This window comes from Chlorocebus sabaeus, chromosome 11, assembly GCF_047675955.1.
Source record: "Chlorocebus sabaeus isolate Y175 chromosome 11, mChlSab1.0.hap1, whole genome shotgun sequence".
NCBI lineage: Eukaryota > Metazoa > Chordata > Mammalia > Primates > Cercopithecidae > Chlorocebus > Chlorocebus sabaeus.
The window spans coordinates 95,629,725-95,645,276 of NC_132914.1; the positions used below are offsets into that span (position 1 = coordinate 95,629,725).

The following is a 15,552-nucleotide window of genomic DNA, read 5'->3' on the forward strand; positions in this document are numbered from 1 at the left end:
TGATGCCAATAAATTTGAAACCCAGACAGGCATACATTTTGTTAAAAATTAATTACCAAAATTTTCTCACAAGAAATACAAAAACCTGAATAGACATGATGATATAAAAAATTGAATCCAGTAATTAACAATCTATGATCTTCCTCACGGCCAAATAAGGGCTGAAATGATTATTCAAGTATATTTCAAACCTTCAAGGAATAGTGTTTCCTAACTTATTCAAACTGTTACTAAGCATATAGAAAAGAAAAACTCCTTGGTTTATTATATAAAGTTAATGTACTTAGTGCCCAAAACTGGAGAGGGATCATATAAAAAGAGAAAATTACAGGCCAAGTTCACTCATAAACATAGATGTAAAAGACTTAAATAATTTATTAGCAAATAAATGCAGTGAGGCATTTAAAAATGGATACCCCATGACTGACTAAGGCCTATCTCAGGAATGCAAAGATGATTTAACGTTAGAAAATCAATAAAGGTAATACACAACCCTAATTGATAAAAGAAAAAAAAGCCTATATGATAATCTCAAAAATGCAGGAGAATAGATAAAATTCAATATCTACTTATTATAAAAACTCTTAGACACCAGCACTCAGGGGAATTTTCTTTACTTGATAAAGGTATTTACCAAAAACCTTTGGCAAATATCATGCTAAATAGTAAAATGTTTAAAACATTGCATTTTAAAGAACAAGGATGTCCATTAGTGCCACTTGTATTCAGCACTATCCTGGATGTCTTAGCTAAAGCAAAGACCAGAGGGAGGAAAGAAGAGTTGTAAAGATTGGACATGAAGAATCAAAACTGTCATTATTCACAGATAATAGTATTATCCGTGTAGAAAAATCTATGAGAATATATAAACTATTAAAAGCAGTAAGAGCTTATTGGATAAAAAATCATATACAAAAATCAATAACATCTCTATACACCTGCAACATCCAATTAGAAAATGTAATTTTAAAACTATCAGTCACAGCAGCAACAAAAATATAAGGTACATAGGAACATAACTGGCAAAAGAGATATATTAATATTATGAAAACAGTATAAAATTTTATTGAAGGATGTAAATTTTTAAAATCTGAAAAATAATGGAAAAATGCAGCATGTTCATGGGTAAGAAAGAAGCAATATTTTTAAGTTGGCAATTCTCTTCAAATTAATCAATAAAGTCGATGCATTGCAGTCAAATCCTCCTGGGTTTTTCACAGACTTGGTCAAGCAAATGCTGAAATTCCTATACAATAAGAAAGGGCAAAGAGAATAACCAAGACAATGCTGAAGAAGAAAAATGTAGGGAAACTTACACTCAAAGATGTCAGGATTCATTGTAAAGTCATATCACAGAGCAAGGCGACACAGTGACAACTGGAACAGAATAGACAGATAGGAAACAGACTTGGGTTTACGTATTGCAACTTCATTTATGACAAAAACAAAAAAAAGCCTTAAAAATTAGTGGGGGAAGTATGGGCTATTTTTTCACAATGTCTTTCACAAAAACTTTTTAAAATAAGTTTATTAACACAAATTGTTGGCAAGGATGTGAGAAATGGAAATTTGCATGTGCCTAGTAGGAGGACGAATTGTTGTAGCTCTTTGGGGAGCAATTCTGCTCTACCTAGTAAGCTGCTAAGCTGATGCATCCCACTATCAGTGGAGCAGTTCCCCCTTTGGGTAGCTACCCTAGAGCGGCTACGTGCTTATCAGGATGGATTAAAAAAATGTGGTCTGCTCCTAAAATGGAACACTTTAAGCTATTACAATAAACTAAATCTTTTTTGGGTTTTTTTTTTTGATACATTATACTTGTACATATTTAGGGTTACATGAGAAATTTTGTTACATGCATGAATATGTAATGGTCAAGTCAAGATATTTAGTATGTATTTTTTCTATGTGTGTTGGGTACATTTCAGGTTTACTCTTCTATTTTGAAAAATACATTGTTGTTGACTACAGTGGCCCTACTCTGCTATCAAACTTTAGAAAGTGTTTCTTCTATCTAATTGTATTTTTGTACCCATTAACCAACCTTTCTCCATCCTCCCTCAACACCCACACACACACCCTTCCCAGTCTCTGGCATTTATTATTCCACTCTATACCTCCATGTTATCAATTTTTTTAACTCTCACATATGAGTGAGAACATGTGGTATTTGTCTTGCCTGGTTTATTTCACTTAACCTAACAGCCTCCAGTTCCATCCAGCTATCCACTTGTTGTTGCAGTTGACAGGATTCCATTCTTTTTCATGGCTGAATAATTTTTTATTGTGTGTTTATACCACATTTTCTTTATCCATTCATCCATTGGTAGGCAATTAAGTTGATTCCATATTTTGGCTATTGTGAATAGTGCTGCAATAAGCATAAGAGTGTAGATATCTCTTCAATATATTGATTTCTTTTTCTGTTTTTATGATAAATACCTAGTATTTGGATGATGGGATCATATGGTAGTTCTATTTCCAGGGTTTTAATTTTTACTTTAGATTGAGGGGATACATGTACAGGGTTATTTCCCAGGTATATTGTATGATGCTGAGGCTTGGGTACAAATGATCCTGTCACCAAGGTAATGAGTATAGTACCCAATAGTAAGTTTTACAACCATTGCCCCCTTCCTCTTTGTTCCTCTAGTGGTCCCCAGTTCCTATTGTTGCCATTTTTATGTCCCTGAGTACCCAATATCTAGCTCCCACTTGCAAGTGAGAATATGCAGTATTTGGTTTTCTGTTCCGTGTTATTTCACTTAGGATAATGGCTTCCAGATGAATCCATGTTGCTGTAAAGGGCATGATTTTTTCTTTTTTATGGCTTTGTAGTACTGTAGTATGTATAGGTATACCGCATTTTCTTTACCCAATCCACCATTGATGGGCAACTAGGTTAATTCCATGTCTTTGCTATTGTGAATAGTGCACAATGAACATAGCAGTGCATGTGTCTTCTTGGTATAATTTTTTTTTCTTTTCATTATTGATATGGTTTGGCCCTGTGTCCCTACCCAAATCTCACCTTGAATTGTAATAATCCCCAAATGTCAAGGGCAGGACCAGGTGGAGATAAATAAATCATGGGGGTGGTTTCCCCCACAGTGCTCTCGTGATAGTGAGTTCTCACAAGATCTGACGGTTTTATAAGCGGCTTCCCCCTTTGCTCAGCACTTATTCTCTCTCCTCCCGCCCTGTGAAGAGGTGCCTTCTGCCATGATTGTAAGTTTCCTGAGGCCTCCCCAGTCATTGGAACTGTGAGTCAATTAAACCTCTTTTATTTATAAATTACCCAATCTCAGGTATTTCCTTATAGCAATGTAAGAACAAACTAATACAGATATACACCTAGTAATGGGAACACAGTGTCAAACAGTAGTTCTGTTTTAAGTTCTTTGAGAAATCTCCTAATTGCTTTCTAAGTGGCTGAACTAATTTACATTCTCACCAAGAGTGTACGTGTTCCCTTTTCTCCACAGCCTCACCAGCATCTGTTGTTTTTTGACTTTTTAATAATAGCTATTCTGACTGGTATGAGACAGTATCTCATTGTGGTTTTGATTTACATTTCTCTGATTATTTTTAGTTGTTTGAGGAACCTCCATACTGTTTTCCACAGTGGTTGTACTAATTTACATTCCTTCCAACAGCGTATAAGTGTTCCCTTTTCTCCACATCCTTGCCAATTTAAGGGGTATTTTTTTGTCTGTTTAATGATAGCCATTCTAACTAGGGTAAGATGATGATATCTCATTATGATTTTAATTTGCATTTCCCTGATGATTAGTCTTTGTAGGATTTCTTTGGCTATAAACAGCACTGGTGGTATCTGTGATTTCCTCAATGACAGGATGCAGTTTGCTAGTGGAGACTGTGAAGAAGTTTTGCTGGGGTCTGCGACATCACATAGGCCAGTCTTCAGGCCCCAGCGGTGGCCGCAGTGGGTGAGCATGCCTGTCCTAGGGCCCTAGAGCGTCATACATACTGGTGTTAGCTGGTCCAGGTAGGCTGATTCTTGGGCCTCTGGGAGGCTTGTTCCCAGGAATGGCAGCAGTGGGCCAGGCATGTGAGCAGGTTCCCAAGGCCCTGGGCAGTGGATGTGGTATGGGTGATGGCAGTAGCAGCAATGGACTTCCCTCTGGGACCCAAGTGGTCCACACTGGTGTTAGCAGTGGCTTTGACAGGTCAGGCTGGCCAGTCCCCAGACCCACATGTGGCACCTGCAGGTCAGTGGCAGTTGTGGTGGTAGCAGTAGGTTGAGTGGGCCCAAACTTAGACCCCAGGAGGAGTGCTCAGGTGCCACTGGTGGTGGAGAGGGCTGGGCAATCCCCAGGCCTCTGGACGCTGTGCTCGGTACTGGAGAAGGTAGAGCCAGGCTGGACACCCTACCGGTTCATATAGACGCTGGCTGTGGTATGCAAAGGTAGGGTGATCCGTGGCCAGCAAAATGCTCTGGTGGAGGCAGCAGAGGCCCTGCTACTAGGGAGGATGGGTTGCTTTCCCTGGAATCTGCCGTAGGCAGGCAGCCAGGGAGCATGGACTTCCCCCTGTGCCTTGATCACCTGCAGTCCGCAGCCACAGCAGCTGTGGGCAGTGGAATTTGCCCATGGGGCATGTAAGAATGCACAGCTGCCCCTCTGCATGGGGCCAGGGCAGGTGTTGGGGGGAGGGTGCGAGATTGCTGCCTCATCCTGGTTGCCAGGCAAAACACAGTCCAGTGGGGGCTGGGCTCTTAACATGGCACCGTCAGACCACTGCTTAGGGATGTGTGGGACCCAGGATGAGCTCCGTCTCTAGAGCAGTGCCTTCCCACGGTTCCCAGGGAGCCCCCTATGTTAGTCTTGAGGCCACTGGGGTTGAGAGGCTCTCCTGTTGTAGGATTGCAGGGGTTCATGGTGAGAATGTGGACCACTAGGGATCTCTCATTTACCTTGTCCTCACACTGGGGAGTCTCTCCCAGCTCCCAGCTGATCTTGGCCAAACAGTCTTCCTCTTTTCCCTCTCCTTCCTTGCTTTAGGTGTTTCCTGTCATTTCACTGTTGAATTCCAGTGCTCTCTCTTAGATGATCTATTTGAAGTGCAATTATCTGCTCACTATTTTGGTTCTTCTTAGAAGAGGCGAGTAAGAGACGCCTCTACTCAGCCATCTTGAAGTCCCTCCACAATAAACTAACACGAGAGAAAATGTCGATAGATAAAAACAAAGTACAAGATAATCTGTACGGTATACACAGGTTTGCCATTTACATAAATTTTTAAAGACACAAAACAATACTACATGTTTACTTAAAAAAAAAGAAAGAAAGAAAGAAAAAACAACCATGGAAACAACACCCACTCACTTCAAGACTTCTTTTTCTGTCGAGGGCTATTATCATCCTTGCTCTAAAGTTACAATAAACTAAATTTCTTCCATAGTTAGGTTAGCCTATATATAGGAATGAGCAAAGACAGTTAACTTGTGAGGTTAGAAGCAAGGTAGAGTCAGTTATGTTAGATTTCTCATTGTTATAATTTTGCAAAGGCAGTTTAAAGGCCCCTATAACAACAACAAAAAAAAAGATTAACGAGAAAAACATACAAATTTATTTAATATAAATTTTAGGTTACACAGGCACCTGCAGAAATGAAGACCTATAAAAGCAGAGAAGACTGTATTTTTGTGGGCAGTTGGGCTGCAAAAGGATGACTGGGAAACAGAAGGGTGTGATACAATGGTAATAAAGCGGGGTAACTCACCAAAACCTATTTGTTCAGATTCTTCTTGGTGTCTCTGTGTCTTCAGAGAAGAGGACATTTCTTTATATTGTTTTGGGTATAGGGAGAGAAGCCCTTTATCTGAAATGAGGATTTTCTGACCTACTTTCAGAGGAAGGTCAGCTAGGTTTTATGGCCTGCTTCAGGGAGGAAGTGGAAAAGAAAGTGAGAGAGAGAGAGAGAGACCTTCCTGCTTCTGTTGTTTTCTGAAATGCCATGTGCCATTTTTCAGAATAGCATGTCCTGAAATTCATCTCTCTCTTAACAATAAAAAGCTCCTTCTCTAGAAGCCCCTAGTAAAGTTTTTCTGCTGTCTTACTAAACCAACTAGGCAAGGCGGAGGGTCTGACATCATGACTGGATGAAACCAGAGGTTCTCTGCATGGTTCCTAAACCAGCAACATCAACATCACCTGGGCACTTACTGCAAAACATTCTCAACCTCACCTTATACCTACTAGAGGGGTGGTCCAGAAAAAAAAAAAAAAATAGGAGAGTGTGTGTGTGTGTGTGTGTGTGTGTGTGTGTGTGTGTGTATAACAATTCCTTCAGATTATTCTGATGACACAACAGTTTGAGAAGGACTGGGTTTGAATAATCAGGACCTCCCTTACAGCTCAGATCAATTAGCCTCTCTTGAGGCACATGGGCTTCATGGAGGAGGGGTGGAAACATGAACAAAATTAACATGATTTTAAGAAAGAGGAAGGGAGCTGCCAGGTAATCAGTTGAATGTGCATGACATTGCTTAAGCATCGGCTGGGCGCAGTGGCTCATGCCTGTAATCCCAGCACTTTTTTTTTTTTTTTAAGACAGAGTTTCACTCTTGTTGCCCAGGCTGGAGTGCAATGGCATGATCTCGGCTCACAGCAACCTCCGCCTCCTGGATTCAAGCGATTCTCCTGCCTCAGCCTCTCCAGCAGCTGGGATTACAGGCATGTACCACCACACCTGGCTAATTTTTGTATTTTTAGTAGGCAGGAGCAAACCCAGCACTTTGGCAGGAGGAGGCAGTTGGATCGCCTAAGGTCAGGAGTTCGAGACCAGCCTGGCCAACATGGTGAGACCCCATCTCTACTAAAAATACAAAACTTAGCCAGGCGTGGTGGCACACGCCTGTAATCCCAGCTACTCGGGAGGCTGAGGCAAGAGAATTGCTTGAACCCAGGAGGCAGAGGTTGCAATGAGTCAAGATCAGGCCTGGGTGACATAGCAAGGTTCCACCTCCAAAAAAAATTCCTTAAGCACCTATTATAAACGAACCTTGGGTTAACCATTTTGCATACATTATGTAACAACTCTATAAGGTAGGTAGTATTTTTATGCATATGATACATGTAGAAATGGAAGCACAGAGCGTTTATGTAACTGAAGGTCACACAACTAACTAGTGGTGTCCCCTGGATTCCCATCAAACAGTCTGACTCGAAAGATTACCTTCGAAACCATGCTACTACATGTATTTGTTTTAGTTTGTTTGTGTTTCCAACATTTCTCTACTTGCAGAATGGAAGACCAACCCCTTGTCTATGATGACCACCTGCTCTCCCACAAAGGAAGCCAACCACCTTAAGTAACATCTGCAGCTTGCCTCTCTCACTTTACAGAAAAGTAAACTGCAGCTAAAAGAATCTAAAATACTTCCCAAAGCCACTGAGTCAGTCAGCACCATGACCAGAACTTGACATTTTATTCTCTTAGAGTAAAAAGGTTTATGATATCTGGTTAAGGTACAACTGTCTTACCATCTAGGGAAGTTTACTTTCTTTTTGTATTCATTTCATTTGCTTTTAACCTAGAGTTTTCAATAATTGAGATGCTAGCAGTTTCTTGAGTAGAGTAGAAGCTGTTGAGGAGAAACGATCTTAAATGAGCAGCTTTTATTTAGAGAGAAAAGATCCCCTTCTTTCTTCATAAGTCCTCTATAAAAAATTGCCATCTGTGCTGAGGTAGCAGGTGTTCTATTGTCGTATTTGATTCCACAGGGACTAACTTTGGACTCCTTTTTTAAAGTTGGAAGTCAATGTCAAACCAGGTGATGGAGAAAGCCAATGAAGTTCTTTTGTTCATATTCCCTTGCTGTGGGGCACAAACACTCTTCTCTTCGCTAGCATTGATCTGATAGCAGACAGCTCTGTGTGTTTCTGCTTTGGGCAACCAAGATCCTTCAAGCACTCTTAGCCTGGCATAGGCTGGTCTTCCTTTGGACTAGAAAAAGAAAATCTATATATCTCTTTCTAAAACTTTTACTTGGAACAGTATTCAAAAGACTTGTACTGCTTCGGTCAAATTGAAAGACTCAGTGTAAGACATCCACTCTATTTTCTCTAAGTTGCTGACCATAAATTCCCAAGTTGACCAAGGAGCAGAAAATAGTCAGGACAATCAGTCAGCTGACGAAAAGGCCAGCGGAATGACCACTGCTCCAATTATCACTGCAAGAGATTGGTTTTTCCTTCTCTCACATGCTCACTCAATGCAGCACAGAAGGTGTATTAGTACGTTCTCACACTGCTATGAAAAATACTACCTGAGACTGGGTAATTAACAAGCAAAGAAGTTTAATCGACTCACAGCTCTGCAGGCTTGACAGGAAGCACGGATGGCTAGGAGGCCTCAGGAAACACAATCACAGAGGAAGGCAAAGGGGAAGTAGGCACCTTCTTCACAAGGTGACAGAAGGGAGTGTGAGAGTGCAGGGAAAAAAAAAAAACGTTCACTTTTAAAACTATGAGAACTTGTGAGAATTTACTCACTATCCCAAGAACAGCATGGGGGAACTACCCCCATGATCCAATCACCTCCCTCCCTCGACACATGGGGATTACAATTGGAGATGAGATTTGGGTGGGGACACAGAACCAAACCATATCAGAAGGTTTCTGTGACCAGGCATCTGTTGGGTTTACCACACACCAAGCAATTCTCCAGCAGACACCAACTGGGAATCCTATAACTTCACTCAGTTTTTCTACTATCTACCTGGGGATAGCATCAGACTCTGCAGGTTAAGGTCACAGTCCCACAAGACTGCCCCCCACTTCAGATGCCAATGGCAAGCCCCAGGTTGTGACCTGTGCTTCTGACTGACCAGCCATAAACCTGGGTTCCCACATCCACCTCCTCATGTTCAATTAATTTGCTAGAGAGGATTACAGAACTCGGGGAAACTCTTTACTTGTTTTACCCATGTATTATAAAGGATATTACAATGGATACAGATAAACAGCCAGATGGAAGAGATGCACAGGAAAAGGTACGAGGAAAGGGGCATGGAGCTTCCATGCCTCCCTGGACACAGCCCCCACCAGACGCCTCCAAGTGTTCAGCAACCTGAAAGCTCCCTGCACCCTGTCATTTGAGTTTTATGGAGGCTTCATTACATAGGTATGGTTGATAATATCATTGGCCACTGATGCTTGCCCCTCTTCTCCCATCGCTAGACTTCGCTGGGGGAGAGAATAAAACTCTCTATCAAGCTAATATTTTTGAGTCTCTGTTAATCACAATTGGTCCTACTCCTGACTGTTGGGAGAGAGCACAGATTTTACCCAGAAGCCAGTCTCAGTTAAAGTCAAAGAAGAAGATGACCTCGGATGATATCTGGGTCACACCTATTTCAAAGATGAAGAAACAGAGGATCAAAGAGGTTAAGTGACCTGCCCAAGCTAGGTAAGTGGCCGAACTGGAATTTCAGCCAAGGTCTACCTGACTACATTTCTGCATTTTTTTTGTCACCCCAAATTCTAATTTATCTCTTCCTTCTTCCATCTTTCCTGATTTCTGCCTCTCCCTTGGAGCTGACATAAACACTACTTTTCAGATATTAAACTCGGTTCCCTTCTCAGATACAGTCTGCAGTTTCACTCTTCCCTTCCTCTAATCGTGGTCAGCCTCCAGACCCCTGAGAACACTGTCCCCTCCCTAGTCCAGTCAAGACGAGCTCCTTTGGCTCTATCCCAGGGTATATGCATATGACCAGTATTCCTGCTGGATTTCCCCAGCACAGGGAATTAGACATTAATTCAGCCACATGTTCCATAAGACTTATTAAAAGTTAGGCACAAGTGCATTTTTGCCTTTAAGTTGAATCACAGTGCAATTGAAGAGAATTTCTAAATATAGGAGGATAATACATTCAAATCAGTTATTAAAGGAAGCTAGAGGTGTTTAGGGTATGTCCTTCAACCTCCTGAGATTGATATCAGGGGAAAACATGCCCTTTCAAAAAAAATTCTAGAATGCCACTGTGAGAGAGAAAATACCAAGTGGCTTGACCCTTTTGGCATTTCTTGGTTCAAGTTTAATAAATTCCTTCTTAAAATAATTTTTTCCTATTATAAAAGTAGTTCATGTTCATTTAGAATAATTATAAAATAAAGAATAATTCTAACTCAGTAAGAATCACTGTTAATATTTTGGTATTTTCTACTTGCAGTCTCTTTGCTTCATACATTTTTTATATCCTTGCGATCATATGTCACATAAAATACTTACATAGAGTGATTATTTACAGCAACTATTTTATTTCTGAAGCTATGAATACAGATTGTAAAATATATGGAAAATAGAAAGAAGTATGAAAAAATAAAATCATCCCGAATGTCAATGCCCAGAGAAAATTAAAAATAAACATTTCAGTGTTTGTCCCAGGAGTCTTCTTGCTATATATTTTTACATGATAGAGATCAAACTGTAGAGCCTAAATCTTAAGTAAATTCAATACAGAAACACCTAGGGTATATATAGAAGATGTTGCAAAGAGTCTTTCCCTTAGAAACCTGGTATCTACGATCATTAATATGAATTTTAAAGAAGGAGAAAATCGTAGCTAAAGTTCTTTGGCAAAGAAAATGCCTAATATATTGCTCTTTGCAACTCTGATTTTATAGAAGGAAAAAATACGGTTTAGCAATTTTTCTAGCATGCTATCCCCAGCATGTAAATAGTTTTGTCATTCTTGGTAAGTATAGCAGAAAAACAACAATTATTGTTTCAAGTGGACTTCAAACCTGGCAACAGCGTCCTTCTAAATTATGGTGGGAAGAATGCAGCCCCCAAAAATACATTTCTTGGCACTGGGAAAAGGGGAAAAACAAGAAGGGAAGAGCTGAGAGACCCACTTTCTTCCTTGTCACATCAGCCATGTGGCTTTTCTTCCCACCTTTTCTCTTCATCCTGTCTACTAATAGATCTGCTGTCTCCATGCACAGAGGACATAGCTTCTTTCTTCATCTTTGTTTCCGCCTTCCTCTTTTCTGCTTCCATGGTTTTCTTGGAATGGCATCTCCTGAAGAAAGGAAGACAGAAGGAAGAGGCAGTGGCTCCCATGGTGGACCTACACAGAGGTACAGCTGAAACTCTGACACAAGGGTCCTCCAAGTTCCAGAGCTCTGGAATTACATTTGTGATTAAATGAACCCCACAGAAAGCCCCAGGACCACTGCATGCCCTGTAGAGTCAGCCCATTATAATCACAATGCATATAAAGTCCCTATACTACAGCTTCAGAGCAGTCTCATGTGTAAAGAAGCAGAGCCCAGGAGTTTTTAATCTTCTTTCTTGTCTCTTTCAAATACTAATGAGTATCCACAGCAGCTCATTAAAACAACCAAGACTGCCTCTTTCTACTTCCCCATAAGATCCCTTTGTCTCTCTTTCATTTATACCTCCCATCCCTACCAGCCTGGTGCCTCAATGGCCTCTTTCTTTCTAGGTCTCTAGGAACAAGCTGTTGACACTCTTGTCTGCCACTTGACCTCAGGGAAATTGATGTTCTTCTAGGCTTCTGGCTTGTTTTCTCCTGAGAAGCCCCTTAGTGTGTCTGGGCCTCTCTTGGAAGAGGAAGGGGTGGGAAGCTAAGAGAACAAAGGGCAGGTGAAAGAAAAATGTGGTTTCCATCCCATCATACAGTATGAAAGTGGTCTTGGAAAAATGAGATGTTGATGGTGTAAGGGAGGAAACTCATGAGATCAGGGCACAAAGCATCACTACTCAAGGAACACTGTGGAGTACAAAGCATTCTTGTGAGGCTTGTCCGTCCTTCTCAAGTTCCAAAACTCTTGCACAAAAGTCTGGACTGGGGACACTGGGAAACAAGTCTAGACTGGGGGACATTACTAGACAAGCCTGTGGAGGAGCTGGCATGAAGAAAAAAGGTGAGAGCAACTCATTCCATTCCTCTCCACCAGTATTTGACTTATGCGTTTATCTTTAATTATATTTGTTTGATTTCTCTTATCAGAATCTGACATTGGGGGACATTCATGTGCAAAGTTCACACAGAGAGTAATAAAAGCATATATTACACTGGAGATGTAGCACTATCAACCTCCACCAACCCTGCACACCTCCACCTCTTCTTCAGCTACCTCCAGCTGCCACCAATGACACCACCTGCATCACTAACAGTGTGCACATTACTAGTTTGTTGTTGTTGTTGTTGTTGTTGTTTGTTTGTTTTGTTTTGTTTTGTTTTGAGATGGAGTCTCGCTCTGTCACCCAGGCTGGAATGCAATGGCAACATCTCGGCTCACTGCAACCTCCACCTCCCTGGTTCAAGCCATTCTCCTGCCTCAGGCTCCCAAGTAGCTGGGACTACAGTCATGCACCACCTACCCAGCTAATTTTTGTATTTTTAATAGAGATGGGGTTTCACCATGTTGGCCAAACTGGTCTCAAACTCCTGACCTCAAGTGATCCATCCACCTTGGCCTCCCAAAGTGCTGGGATTACAGGTGTAAGCCACTGCACCAAACCTAGTTTTTTTCTTTTTTTAAAGATAATTTTTTTTTAACAGATTCTCACTCTGTCACCAGGCAGGAGTGCATTGGCGCGATCTCAGTTCACTGCAGCCTCCGCCTCCCAGGTTCAAGCGGTTCTCCTGTCTCAGCCTCCTGAGTAGCTGGGACTACAGGCTCATACCACGCTCGGCTAATTTTTGTATTTTTAGTAGAAAAGGGGTTTCACCATGTTGGCCAGGATGATCTTGATCTCTTGACCTTGTGATCTGCCTGCCTGGGCCCCCCAAAATGCTGGGATTACAGGCATGAGCCACTGCACCCAGCCTAAAGATAATTTTTTAATATGAAATATATAGAGAATAAAAGTACCAGTGAAAATAGATTATTGTTAACATACTGTTATGCATTTTAGAGTCTTTTTATGGTTTTATTTATGTTGAGTCAGTGAGACAATTCGCATGATTCGGATTATAAAAAATATGAAATGATTTAGAGTGAAACTCTCCCCCTTCACTGCTATTGCCCCAACATCCAGTTCTCTGCCCCCAGAGCCTACCATGTTTCAAATATTTTTAAAATGAAAGAAATTAAACACTGTAGATACAGTTAATGTCTCCTTTTCCTCATTCTTCTTCCATGCTCCCTAGAGGCAGCCATTATCATAAATTTTATGAATCTTTTCAATGCCTTTTTATAGTTTTTGCATACATATGCATGTACTTATGAACAGTAGAGAGTATTGTACTGTGTGCTCTCTTTTTGTGTGTAATTTACATCAAGGTATCATACCTTTTAGTACTACCCTATGCTGCCAGCTCATTCTTTTTAACTGCTATATGATATTCTGTTGTATGACTATATTATGTTTTATTCATCTATTTTCCTATTGCTGGGAAGTTCTTTCCTACTTGCCAGTGCTATAAATAATGCTACCACTTTGCTGTTTTCTAAATTAGAAGAACTGTTAGGTCCATTTCTCCCCAAATGAATTGATAAATCCCAAATAACCCAATCAACGCTTAATAAGATATTTTATAAAAATTGATAAGCTAATTCTGAAGTTCATCTGGAGGCAAAAACAAACAAAATTGGCAAATATTTCTTGGGAAAAAAAAGTGGGGAAATTTGCCCTGTGGTTTCATAATCTGCTTTTTTTTCACTTCGTGTACTATTCACATGAGAGGAAGGAGCAGTTGGAGTTTCTAGGGAGGAGACGTGGCTCTTTCTCCCTGGAGGTTGTTTTGTCTAGACAGGATGCTAGAAATGCAGCAGCCATCTTGCTACCAGACTGAGGATAATGCCAACACATCAAGTTCCAAGCAAGAAGCACCAAGAAACTGAGATACACTTTGAAATTCCATATCCAGAGCCAGTTCTACCTCTGTATTTGTTTTTTAGGTAATAAATGTTGTATCACCTAATAACCTAATTTAAAGAGATAAGGAGGAAGGAAGGATTGTCTTATTTGCAGCAAAAAGCATGCTGACTGATATGTTTTATAATAAGGTCTGATTTCATCAATCCTGGACTGTTGGATTTTTAAGCAATTTCTAATTTTCTTTTATTCCCTTCAAACAAAATGCTCCATGGAATACCCTTGTTACTCAATCTCTGTGCAAATCTATGATTTTTTTCATAGTATAGATTCCTAAATAATTCCTACTTAAGTGGAATTACTCAACCCAGAATATGGGGAAGAAAGAGATTTGTCTCATAAAATACAATGTAACAAATTGTAATTCAGTAGAGGAAAATATGGAAATTCTAAATAATCTCTGAGTCCTAACCCCAGGCTCACTGTATCCTGTTTTACCATCTTGGGAAGGTTAGAATGTCTTCTTCCCCTTTTAGATCTCAGGGCCTCTATTATATTTGCTGCCTATAGAATAACAGTAACAACAATAGTAATAACAATAGTTAAGAGTTTAAGCATCCTTTCTGTGCAACCAAGTATTCATACATCATCTCATTTAATGTTTATAACAATCCTTTTGAGGAGATACAGTTACTAGTCCCACTTTACAAATGAGGAAACGAGGCTCAGAGTGAGTTAGTGACTCATCCAGAATCCTGCTGCTACATGAAGGGGCTGAGATTCCAACCTGGGTCTCCTACTGTTCATGATCCTGTTTCTCAAATCTCTCCCAAGGTCTTTGCTGAGAGCCTCACTTCCAGATCTTTCCATCCAGTTTCCTTCCTCTGTTATGTGGTCTTTTAATCGATATTAAAAGAACATTCCAAGAAGAAAGGAGGCAAGTCAACAAACATTTTCCCAGCAGGGTAGCCTGCTCCGTAAGTTACTCTGCAGATGTGCAGACTCACCTGAAGTAAAGCTTTGGTCTTCGTGGATTTGGACAACAGAAAACATTTTTCAGGAATTTGCTTATGTTATCACTATCATGATCCTTCCTTCTCTCTCAGAACTAAGTCAAAATCCTCAGCAAGTGCTACCAAAGGTCACACACAAAAATCTTCTGTAACAGACACTGTTGTCTTCCTAGCTTCTCTTCCTCCCTTTCTCCTTCCCCAGAGCCCCTTAGCTTAAAAATTCTCCCACTTTTTTTCAACGGAGTTGAATTCAATCTCTCTACCCTACTGCAATGTCTCTTTGGCATTCTCAGCATTTTTCCTAGAACTGCTAAGACAAAGATAATATCTCACTAGATGTGAACGAGGAAGCGTAGCATCCTGGTGGCCACTAACAGACACCCTGGGATCCAGAGGGAAGCCAGCCTTGGGATGAAGCTGGCGTCACAATGTATGGAAGATAGAGTGAAAACATCAACAACAAAAGTAGCCTGATTTATTTACTGATGCACTGGATCAAGTCTTACCCCAAACCCACACTCCCTCCCACTTTTCAGATACATGAGCTAATACATTCCCTCTACTGTGTAGGCAAATCTGGTCGGGTTTTTGTTCATTGTAACCAAAAGTGTCCGGGCTGGTCCCTTTTCTCTCTGGCGCTTTCTGGCACAAAACTTGGATCACAGCCTCCCAATACAAGCAATGCTAACATTTATGTAGCACCTAATGTATGCCACAC

General features: G+C 40.7%; 1 long non-coding RNA gene across 5 annotated transcripts in view; it reads right to left on the reverse strand.

The window, feature by feature from the left end:
- Window positions 1–10,284: 10,284 nt before the first annotated feature.
- Window positions 10,285–15,552, reverse strand: part of LOC119618261 (uncharacterized) — a 174,743-nt gene continuing 169,475 nt past the window's right edge. For all 5 annotated transcript variants that reach the window (XR_012094575.1, XR_012094576.1, XR_012094578.1 and 2 more), the window contains one exon: window positions 10,285–11,053. This is a non-coding gene — a long non-coding RNA (uncharacterized lncRNA). The remainder of the gene's footprint in view (window positions 11,054–15,552) is intronic.